Source organism: Phoenix dactylifera, chromosome 1 (assembly GCF_009389715.1).
Source record: "Phoenix dactylifera cultivar Barhee BC4 chromosome 1, palm_55x_up_171113_PBpolish2nd_filt_p, whole genome shotgun sequence".
NCBI lineage: Eukaryota > Viridiplantae > Streptophyta > Magnoliopsida > Arecales > Arecaceae > Phoenix > Phoenix dactylifera.
This window is the reverse complement of record NC_052392.1, coordinates 18,084,598-18,096,670: the sequence shown is the minus strand read 5'-3', so window position 1 is coordinate 18,096,670 and position 12,073 is coordinate 18,084,598. Positions and strand designations below refer to the sequence as shown.

Below are 12,073 nucleotides of genomic sequence, written 5' to 3'. Positions count from 1 at the left end.
GAAGCATCCTGCCGACCAGGAACTTGCGCTAAAGGCGCTGGGCACGGGGGCGCCCCTGAGGCTCCCCTGGAGACCGAGCCCCCGGAATCCGCGCCGTCTCCCCGACCAGCATCGGGGCGCGGGGCGAGAAGGGCCCGCCTCGGGATGCGCGGGGCGGGAAGGACCCGCCTCGGCTACTGCCGCCGCCGAGGGAGTCGAGGTTGCCGAGACCTTTTGCTTCTTCCTCGGCTCGGTGGGCTCACCCGAGAGCTCGGCTGCCCTCTTCTGGTAGCGGGCGTAGAGGACCTCGCTCTTGGTCACCATCTTGGCGATGTCTGCAAAGACGAACAAAATTAGAATATTAGAACAATTAAGGAAATGAAAGAGGCATTGCTATTATCCTTACCCTGAGGACGTGCCGAGCTCAGCACCACGTTCACCAGAGCGTCCTCACTAATGAGGCCGTTCAGCAAGATCCCGTCCCCAAGGCCGCAGATGGTGTCGAGGGTCTCCTGCTCACGCGGAGAAAGCTGGGGGGGCTTGTTGATGGACTTAAGATGGGTAGGCCCCCACCTGGGGTCAAACCCCCAGGACCGTTCAGAGCCAAGGAAGAAGAACTTCTCCTTCCAGCCATGAATGGACGAAGGGGCACCATGGAAGAGTGGCCGACCCGCCCGAAGGGCGATGTAAAGCCACTCCCCGTCTCCCGGATTCGACTTGAAGACAAAAAGTCGCCGGAAAAGTTAACAGAGGTCGGAATCCCCTGCAGTAAACACAGTGACAGGAAACCCATCACTGTCCTCCAAGCATTCGGAGTGAGTTGCGCCGGGACCAACCGGCATACTGTCAGCAACTCATTCACGAAGCTGTGAAGAGGAAATCGGAGGCCGGCCCAGAGTGACTCCTGGTGCACTCCGATCCGGCCTACCGGAGGATCAGTTATCCGATCCCTTCGCCTGGCGGGTTCCAAACGGAACCCCTGAAGAGGGAAAAACCACTCTTCGGTCATTTCGACCTCCAGGACGCTCATGGTGGATACGACTTCACTGGGGAGAGAACCCATTGTAGGGGAAGAAAAGGATTAAAAAAGCAAAAAGGACAACCTGGGAAGATGCCGGAGAAAAGGGACTTCGGTCTGAGGGAGACTGGAAGAATAGAAAGCTGGAAGCAGAAAACAATAGGAAGAGGACAGAGGGCCAGGGGAGAGTTTAAATAGACCTCCCCAACGGCCCAGATCAGCGAGAAAAATGCTGTATCCTGTTTAGATGACGACGCGTGTCGGTCCAAAAGACAGAACGGCGCATTTAATTAGGGCTAGCGCTTCGGACGCCGAAGCGCCCCATCGGATCGTGCGGCCCCATCATGAGCCCACGACGCGAGGACGCTTCGCAAAAAGCGTCCCAATAATGAGACTTTTCGGGAAGGAAGAGACGCCGCCTATTAAAGACACCTCGAAGCGCTTGATAATTCAAAATGCGCAATGAATTAGGATTTTCGGAATCCGTAATAACCCAACTGGAGCTACTTCCCACGTTCCAGCTGGTAGCCAACTGGAACTCGGAAGTCGGGGGTAGTGTTGGGGGAAAAACCCCAAGTCATACCGTCATGGAGGCGCTCGGCCAACGGGCGCCGGCCAGAAAGGCGCTCGGCCAAAGAGTGCCAACCGAAAAGGCGCTCGACCGAAGAGTGCCGACCAGCAGGGTGCTCGGCTAGAGAGCACCGACCAGAGAGAACGCCAAGAGAGGCGCCCAACCAAAAGGACCAAGTAGGGATGCTCGGCCAGAAAGGCGCTCGACCGAAGAGTGCCGATCAGCAGGGTGCCCGGCTAGAGAACGCCGACCAGAGAAAGCGCTTGCCTAAAGAGCGCCGACCAGGAAACCAACCAAAGAGCGCAAGACGCTCACCCAAAGGGCGCCGAGCAGAAGTACTATGAAGCAACCCCGCCACAGGGCGCCCCATTGGGCGACCAGCTCGGCTCGGCACCCCTGCCGAGCCGATTGCCTTGGACCAAATGTTCAACTTCCGCCTAACCCTCTAAGCCTGAGGGACCTGACAACTCCACTACAACCTGCCGCTATCTCCAAGCCATCAAGGCAAAAGATCTCCGCAGGTATTCGGCACGACCCGCCATTAATGCATGAGACCCCCTCGAGTCTCCGATGCACTCAGTCATTTAATGAACACGGCTCAAGGCGATCTCCGGATCACTGAACCATCAAAGCGTATGGCTCTCCCTGACCGCCGGTTCACTCGGTAATAAATGCACTTACCATCCACGGACCCCAGGCCTACCATGGCCGGCGGTTCAACCACCCCAACAGGTCCGATCGACCGTGACAACGTCCTGGTTCCGGTCTGATTCGGCCTTATTTTCCACCACGCCATTAATGGGCCAAATCGTGCCCAATTATTACAAAACAGGACAAACCTCCTGTCACCTCCCAGGTAACAAAAATTCTCCTATAAAAGGAAACCTGGAGGGGAAAAGGGAGGGAGGACCAAAAAACGGGACCAAAAAGAGGAGGAAAAACCGAAGCTGGAGAGAACCCTCCTAGACCGGGTGGAGAGAAGTAAATAACACAGACAATTGAGCAAACTGATCCTCTGGATCTTATCCAAATATTCTCTCTGTCTTCTCCACATACTCTCTTCCCTGCTCTCTCCACATATTTGCCCCCTCTGACTTAAGCATCGGAGGGCCGGCGCCGGGGAGCCCGGCCACCGGTTTTCTTGCAGGACTTGCACCCCTCCAGGAGGACGCCACCCGCCGGCACGCCATCGACCACCGCTCCTACGGCGGACTTGCGCCCCTGCAGGAGGACGCCACCCGCCGGCACGCCATCGACCACCGCTCCTACGGCGGACTTGCACCCCTCCAGGAGGACGCCACCAGCCGGCGCACGGTCATCCACTGTCCCTGCGGCAGAGCCCCTCCTTCCCTGGCTTCGTGGCGGCCCCCGGGTCCAATTTCCAGCAACAGTGACTTTTCATTTTATTTATCTGCATAAAATTTGTTAAACAACCACGAGTTGTCAAAAGCTTGTCTCCATCTGCTAAATCCAAATTATAGTTGCATTGCCTTTAGATTATTTTTTTGACGTAAATTTATATATACAGGCATAAGTCCATGCAAGCATGCATCCATATCTGACACATACCTGGCTCGGGGCGACGCAAGATGGGTGGAGATAAATCGAGAGGGTTGGGATGGGTTGAGATGGTCAAAGTTGTAAAATATTACTTGCCACCCTTATATGGCTATGTATTTGGCTATATAAATATAAATATTGTGTGTGTGTGTATGTGTGTGTGTGTGTGTGTGATGGACTTTGTTCCTCTTAAAAGTAGATGGTATCTACCCCTTTCAAGTCCAAAGTCAACAATAGGCTAACCAATTAAAAATCTGTACCATTGATCATTATTTATACCATATGAAACATTTATAAACCAGAAATTATATATTTTGGTAATTTTTGATTTATACATCAAATTGCTGCAAAAATGAATGGTTAAAATGATGCGAGAACATATTTTGTTTTGATTTAAATATCAAAATCTATTGATTTTCAATCAATGTTTATATTTTAACAAGTGTGGATTATAGTCTATAAAATGGATTCCCAATTTAAATGCTTTAATGTATATTTTACCACATCAGCATAATGATCTAATTTTATATCCACATGATGCATAGGCTAGAAACAACTAAAATCTATCATTTTATTGCTATGTATTTTTAGAGGTATAGGTCACAATCAATAATATGGGTTTTAATTTGAATACTCCATTATTGATTTTGGACTTGAGATAAATACAAAAGAGCATGATCCATCCATCCATCCTTGTATATATAGAACAAGTGATCAAGCTAGGATGCACATGAGTGCATTTGATCTGAAATACTTCCTAACTAAAATCAATGTTAATCATTCAAAACAAAAATTGGCAACCATTAAACATATTAGTATGATGCATTTGATTCCTCGCAATCACCAGCTGTTAGCTCATGTGGCCTACTTGTCCTGAGGGTTATGCTACATGACATAAGCCATAGGTTAATACGTCTGAAAATATTTGCTGCTTTACATCATCCATGGCATCATAGGACATTTGGATACTTCAGTGGGGAAGGAACGAAAAAATTACAACATAAAGAATGGAAAATATACAACAGGGCAAATGTTCTCTCACTCGAAGAGGACATGCAAATATGGCTTCAGTATCCTTGCCTTAGGAAGACAAAAAGAGAACCTTTGGAACCCTTCCCTAGCCTGATTTTCTCATCCAATGTAGGTTATTTGCAGCTTTACCTCACTCTCACCACCATATTGAAACCCCAGTGAGCCGATCTTTAATTCAGGAGGTTCAAATATGACTTGAATCCACTTATCATCCAATACATTGAGTTTACCTGGAAAACCATCAAGAAGACTGAAAATTAACTAATAACACAATCAAATATACCATTGTCAATAGCAGAAGGCAAGGCATTTTATTTTATTTTTTATCATGGACTTAAGTATAGAACTTGCATTTAATAGAGATCGATTCTTCAACCTTGCGGTGCTTTTGTAGAGTAGAATATACATAAAATATGATCAATCCTATGCATAAGCCAATGCGCATGCAAATCATGATTATGCATCTCAATTTTTTATTGATAGTGTAGAAACAGGGCAAACAATCAAATGATAGTTCAACAATGCGAAGAAAATAAATTTGCATCAACTATGTATGTAACTATTGTTACCTTTCAAGGATACTTCTCCATCAACGAAACGAAGATGGAGAATGACACCTTGTTTCTCACAATATCTGGAGCTTCCACAGCCTGCACCATTTCATTCGTTTTGAAGACAAGGCGTCCGAAAGCACTCCGGTAACCTCCTCCAGGTGATGTTGGCCTTGAGCAGTATGCAACATCCCACTCTGGGCGACAACATAATTACTCAGACAATGACTGAGGAGAGGAGTGAAACATAATGCCATTATCTTTCTATATATACAATAATTGGGTAAACTTCACTTGCAGTCCTCTAAAAGCTGGTTTAGTTGGTCCAGTAATTTCATGAGCACATCTATAAAGTGGAAAAATGAGAGTGTTTTAGTATGAACATATTCTGAAGTTGTCGCAGCATCTGAAATTCACCTAGTTATGATGGAAGAAAGGTGGAGGGTTCAAAAAAATTTCAAGACTATTTAGATCATAATTTAGGGTTATCTCATGAGTCATTCATTTTTTTTTTTATCTGCAATCTGATGCATAAACACTTGCATGCAAGAATAATCTGAAGGCATTTAGTTAACCTTTTACCTCCAAATATAAGAGGGCACTTAACAGGCTCATCTACACAATATTTTTCCAGCTGGAGTGCCACATCTGCTACCTCTTGGTGCCCATCCTTGGTGAGCAAAACTCCTCCATCAGTTCCTTTCACCTGCAGGCGGTAAAGTCATGTCTCCACTCTCCAAATTCAGGTTGAGAAAAAACATAAAGATGAAACTGATGGCAAAAGAGGAATGGAGTAAATAATTCAAGGAGCAATTGGAAGTCAACTCCCAATTCAGATGACCAGGCCTTAGATGTGAAAGAATTGGAAAGATGTGAACAAGCGCTGAAGTAAGAAAATAAATCACTCTTTCCAAGTCAATTTCAAAACCACTTCTTGTCAAATAACTGAGAAGACGGCATCCTTATTCTCCAAAAACAATCAATTCTTTTCATTTCAATCCTCCAATAAATTTGCTGAATAATTTTCTTTGCTCGAGGGATTACACAAAAAATTTTCTTTTAAAAAAAATTCGGATAAGCATATGATTCCTAGCATTTTTTTTCAAAAAAAAAAACATATTCCACTTTGATATCCAATTACTAAAGGAAAAAAATTAATCGATGTCTATATACATTCAAATACTACAATAATTTTTGTTTGTTCCCTTGACTTCATTAAGATAAGAGAGAGCTCGAGAATCCGAACCTTGGAGAGAATCGAAGCCACAAGATCATCGGGTGCCCCAACGACAGGCCGCGAGGCGATCGACGCGCGGATGGTGGAGATCTCGCACCGTCGGGGCCGGAGAGAGATCGACGGCGGATGCGAGGGCTTGACGTGGGAGAGGAAGGCTCGGGGTTTAGCGGAGGAGAAGAGAGGAACCGTCGAAGCCATCGAGTGGTGCGGGAGCGCCTTCTCTTATCTTTTACTTTAAATTTCTCTTTTGTTCGAGTCGTCGTCAAGTTTTGGATTTCAGATTTTGGTCGGACCCGCCGTGCTGCTGTCGGGGATAAGGGAATGGGATTGAGGGTTTCGATTCGTGGGTTCCGATCTGACCTACGTTTTGGAACTCGTACAGAGCCTATTAGATCGATGGATAAGATTCGTTGGAGGTTGGACCGGGCCTGCAGCGAAAAATGGTATCTGTGTATTGAATGCTTTCTAAGTTCCATGGCTTCTTTCGCTCTCTAAGTCTTGGGCTATTGTTTAGGTTGATTGGCTCGTCATGTCCACCGCCATGGACGAAGATCACATGTAATGGCCTAGTGGATCTTGACCTCGACGGCTCAAGATTCACCTGGTGCAATAACAGGCAGGGGTAGGCTAGGGTTTGGGAGCGGATTAATGGAGTTTTCGCTACGGGGGGCTGGCTGCAGAGTTTTCCAGATTATCGGGTGAGCCACCTGCCTCGGATCGCCTCGGACCATTGCCTGATTCTAGTTAGTACCCTTCTATCACCCCTAATTGTTGTCCATTTAGATTTGAAAAGCTTTGGTTGTCATACGCCCAATCTTGGAGGTGGTTCGTGAGGCATGGCGGGTACCAGTTAGGGGGAATGCCATGTACAGAGTATCCCGTAGGTTGGAGATCACCAGGCGTCGCCTATGGCGATGGAACATGGAGGAGGTGGGTAATATTTTCAGGAGGGTGGAGGAGGCTGAGGAGGCTATTTTCAGACTACAGACCTAGGAGGTGCAGAGGGGAGGACTGACTTCAGGGGAGTTGGAGGAGCTTAGAGCTCATCTGTCTACCTTTGATTCTCTTCTTCGCCAGCAAGAAATATTTTGAAGGTAGAAGTCCCGAGTTCAGTGGATCAGGGAGGGAGACAGGAACACCAGGTTTTTCATCAGTCTACTATTATGAGGAGGCAGAGGAATAGAATCAGAGGCATCAAAGGTTCAGACGGCCAGATTACTGAGGATTCGGCAGTTACCAGGAGGTTGCTGGAGTCATTTTTCAGGTCCAGATGGACAGACCAGTTAGATAGGGAGGAGTCGACTATGTTGCCACAGCCTTTTGCTAGAGTCACTGAGGAGGACAATATTGCTCTGATTAGAGTTGTCACTGTGGAGGAGATTAGGGAGGCTTGTGCTCCTTGGGGGAGGATAGGGCACCGGGTCCGGACGGGTTTCCCCCATATTCTTTAAGAGGTATTGGTCAATCATTGGTCTGGATGTGGTGGAGGCGATACAGCAGTTCTTCAGCTCGGCAGTTTTGCAAGCAGATTGGAAAAGGACATTTCTTACACTGATTCCGAAAAGGATAGATGCCACGGAGCCATCCCATCATCAGCCGATTAGCTTGTGTACCACCCTATACAAAGCTACGGCAAAGGTTCTTGTTACTAGGCTGCGTGGCGTTCTACCTAGGCTTATCAGTTCGGAGCATGAGGCTTTTGTGAGAGGGCGAAGCATCACAGATAATATTCTCATTGCCCATGAGTTTATGTATGACCTTCACAGAGCCCTGTGTCGGAGAAGCTTGATGAGTATCAAGCTAGACATGGAGAGGGCCTATGACCGGATGAGGTGGGACTTTCTACATAGTTCATTGTTGAGTTTTGGGTTCCATGAGCAGTGGATTGAGTGGGTCATGGGTGTGTGAGTTCTCCTCTTTTGCCATTTTGGAGAATGGTTCACCCACACAGTTCTTTATGTCGACGATGGGTCTTCGGCAGGGGTGCCCGTTGTCCCTACTGCTCTTTATATTGTGTTGATACACTATCCAGGGCACTACGGTAGGTGGCGGAGCGTTAGGCCTAGAGGTGTATAGTCCGGGGCAGGGTCGTGCCAGATCTCGCACCTATTATTTGCTGATAGTTGTCTACTGCTGGTTCGAGCGATACGGCGAGCGGCAAGAGTGATTCGAGACATTCTGGATGATTATTATTCCGCTTCTGGCCAGTTGGTGAACAGAGACAAGTCTATTGTTTGTTTTAGTCCTAGGATCCAGCTGCGGATCAAGACTTCCATTAAATAGATCCTGGGTGTGGGTGAGCAGTAGGGTACTATAAGATATCTTAGAGTTCCCATCACTGGGAGACAGCTTCGGCGTAGTAGGTTGAGTTGAGCATCAGACGCTGGCTGGAGGGATGGCAGATGGATGCTCTCTCCATGATAGGGCATATCATACTGCTATGGTCGATTCTGAGTTCGATTCCGATGTACTTGTTGACGAATGCTTAGGTGCCGGTATCTCTTCTGAGGGCTCTGGAGCAACAGTTCAGGACTTTTTGTGGGGTAGGCGAGAGGGCAGGCGAGGCATTCATCTGGTGGCTTGGGAGGTTATATGTCAACCGCTCAGGCGGGGGGCTTGGGGTCGTGTCACTGGTGGCGAGGCGGGAGGTTCTAGCGGCGAGGCGCGCTGCCAGGTTTTTGCTGGTGCCCACTCGACCAGGGTGGAGCTCCGAGATGGGCGCCACTGTACCTTCATTTGGCGGGAGATCTGTTCCTCCGCTCACTCAGTGCTTCCAGTGATCAGGTAGATGATTGGTGATGGGCGATCTATTGACATTCTGGAGGATAGGTGGTTGACGGAGCTACCGCTCAGTAGGATACTGACGATGGTTGATTCCACGCGACTGGTCGGGCTCAGGGTGAGTGATCTGATGGCCCACGGTGGGGGCCGATGGGATGAGGCCTTAATTAGAGAGGCTTTTGGGGCACAGTTAGCGGAGAGGATACTTGCCACTCCGATACCCAAGTCAGACTAGACAAACAGGTGTGGGCGGCTACTGGTCGGCCAGGGTGAGGTCCGCTGACATACAGGCAGTGGTGGGGGGGCGAGATGGTCAGGCGATGTGATGGTGGTTGGATCTGGAGGATGCGGATTCACCCTCGACTGGCACTGTTCATTTGGAAGGTGGTCTGGGACTGCCTGCCGACCAGGAGCATGTTGGCCAGGAGGAGTGTCAGGATTTCTCCATTGTGTGTGGATTGTCTGGACTCGGTGGAGACTGTCAGCCATGTGTTATTTGAGTGCCCGCGAGGAGCCTAGGTCTGGAGGATGGCATCATTTCCCCTGTCGGGGATTGGTTTTATAGTGGGGGACTTTCTACGATATGTGAGGTCCGCTATACGATCGCCGAGCTCTATAGGGTGGGGTATAGCAGCAGTATACTTAGCTTATCACATCTGGCTGGACAGGAATGCTAGAGTTTTTGAGAGGCGGAGGGCCCCCTGAGGTCTGTTGTAGAGCTCTCCATCAGGTAGTGGAGGTTATTGAGTCTGGTGAGGTTGATTCATCTGCGATGGCTAGGGACACCTAGGACTTCTGTCTCGCTACTATAGCGCTCAGGTTTGTTCTTGTTTCTTGGGAGCCTCCACTCCATGGCCATCTAAAGGTGAATTTTGATGGGAGCGTGCCCGCCGTCGGTGATTAGGCGGGAGCGGCTTTTGTGATCAGAGACCATGGTGCTAGGCTGGTTGTGGCGAGGGGATGTCGTTCCTCCGACGACTTAGCTTTTGGGGCGGAGCTTAGGGCAACATGGGAGGGCTTTCCTATGCGAGACATGTGTTGCAGGTTGGCTGCATCATTTTGGAGGGCGACTCTGCCCCGTTGATCGCGCATCTTCGGGAGGGGCAGGAGGAGGTGGAGCACCCACTTTTGTGAGATATGTGACGGATGTTACGGAAGTGCCGGGCTATCCAAGTCAGGTATGTCCTTTGAGAGGCGAACCAAGCTGCTGACTAGGTCGCCTCGTTTGCTGCTCACCACTCGGAAGAGTTTCTTTGGACTCAGCAGTTATTTTCTTTTGCTTTGTGTAGACTTTTTGCTTCTGATGTAGCAGATTGTGCTCATGTTAGAGCAGCATGAGCTATCGATGCACCAAAAAAAAAAAAGCATTTCGTATGAATCGTGCCTTTTTTTTTTTTACACATGCGCATCTACACAAGGTCAATATATTTGCCTCTCCCGAGGTTGCTTGTTGAGTCGTATGTGGATCCTCGGCAAGATATGCAAGGAGGTATGATGGCTATTGATACGCCTCCAAATTGGCTATAGCACACCAAAAAGTCTAATTAATTGAAATACGCCATGACGCCAATACGTAATGGATCGGGAGCAGCAACTGGGCAAGCCTAGCACCATACCGCCGAGCTTGTATATCAAGAGCTCCCCACAATTGGTTGCATCCTACCCGGAAAACCCAAGTCATCATTTGTTTGCGAGGCATTCACACACGATGTTCAAGTCATACTCAAGCCAGTCACTTCTGGTTGACCCACATGCTCTAATTATCTGGTGGTAGGTAAGCTCCTCCACCGAACATACACAAAAAGAGGGGACAAAGGAGGTAAGCAAGAAGAACTCCCTCACTGATTTAGGCATTGAAGGGTCCCCACCGGATACGTTCCAATCAGAGGACTTCTTTGCTCTATGATGTTTCAGATCGAAGTGCGGCATTCGACGAGGATTTTGACTGTAGTGATCGAGCATCGCTCGCCTTCTCCAATTCCAACCAGAGCAGCCGACCATCGAGTTCTCTAGCATCATCTCACTTCCCGTCACGGTGCCAAGGGCCAATCAGTTCTCAGCGGCAACAGTTATAAACTATTTTCTACTAAGACTTAAACTCCTTTTAGAGTAAATTACAAAGAAAAATCTCTAAGATCATAGGTAAATGACACCTACATTTTAATAATTTGGAAAACCTATACTTACCGCCCAAAGTTTATTTTTATCCAATACTTTAGCACATAATTTAACAGACGTTAGTCAAACTTTAATCATTTGTTTAGTCAAATGTTAATCATAAAAAAGATCCAAATACCACATTAGAAAAAAAATAAAAATGATGAAAAAACCTTAAATGAACATAACAACCATCTAAAAATATAAGAAAGCATATACATCCTCCTCCCCATCTAAGGATAATTTTGACTTTTCATATGAAATAAGTAGTTTTACTATACCATTAATTTAATGGAGTATAACAGTAGATTTTATAAACTATTAGTGGTAATGTAATTAAACATGAACCTCAAAAAAGATTTAATATTAATTTTTTTTAATTATTACTTAATTTAATAGTTGTACTCTGATATTTTAGATGTTGAAGAGCTATTGCTTGAACTAACAAATACAATTCATCACATTTCGTACCATAAAAATACACCATTTTGAATCTAAAATTGATTATTTGGTTATCTTTTCCTCTTTAATTCATCTCCATCCTCTACCTGAGATTATAGAACATTGTATCCATCTTCCTTTTCTTATTATCCTATCCAACGAAATTTAACTTACAAAATAACCCCATTTTATTTTGATTTTGCAAAAATCAGATGGTTTTGTTTTTATTTTTTATAGGAATTGTCTAGTTTTTAAAAAATTGACACTTCTAAATTTGACTAGTGAGTACATACACCAATATATTTAAGTTAGGTTTAGGGCTAAAGTGACATCTGACGGGTAAAGTATACTCATGAGTTTGGAGCTAAAATCATCTTAAAAAAAAAATGATCTATTTTTCAAAATAACTTTTTTTTTGCAGTAAAACGATCCACAAGGTGCAAGATACCTATAATTTAATTTTAAGTCCTGACTTTCCAAAGATTAGAACGTGAATTCTCGACCATTCTCACCAATCATAACCATCTTCTCCTCTCATTCTTCTTTTAGGACTCTGTTTGGTTCATGAAAAAGCGAAGGGGAAAAAATGTGATCAAAGAAGAAAAATGAAGAAATACCAACAAAATAAAAATAGTTTTTCATAAAAATAAAATTTTTATATTTCTTAAAAAAAATTATATGGGATACAAAAAGTCATTTTCCCCACCGATTAAAAATAGATTTTTTTCAAAAATAGCCTTAACTTT

At 46.2% G+C, this 12,073-nt stretch overlaps 1 pseudogene; it reads right to left on the bottom strand.

Annotated features, from left to right (window-relative positions):
* Window positions 1–3,938: 3,938 nt before the first annotated feature.
* On the bottom strand, window positions 3,939–6,208 carry LOC120111498 (annotated as a pseudogene).
* Window positions 6,209–12,073: the final 5,865 nt, after the last annotated feature.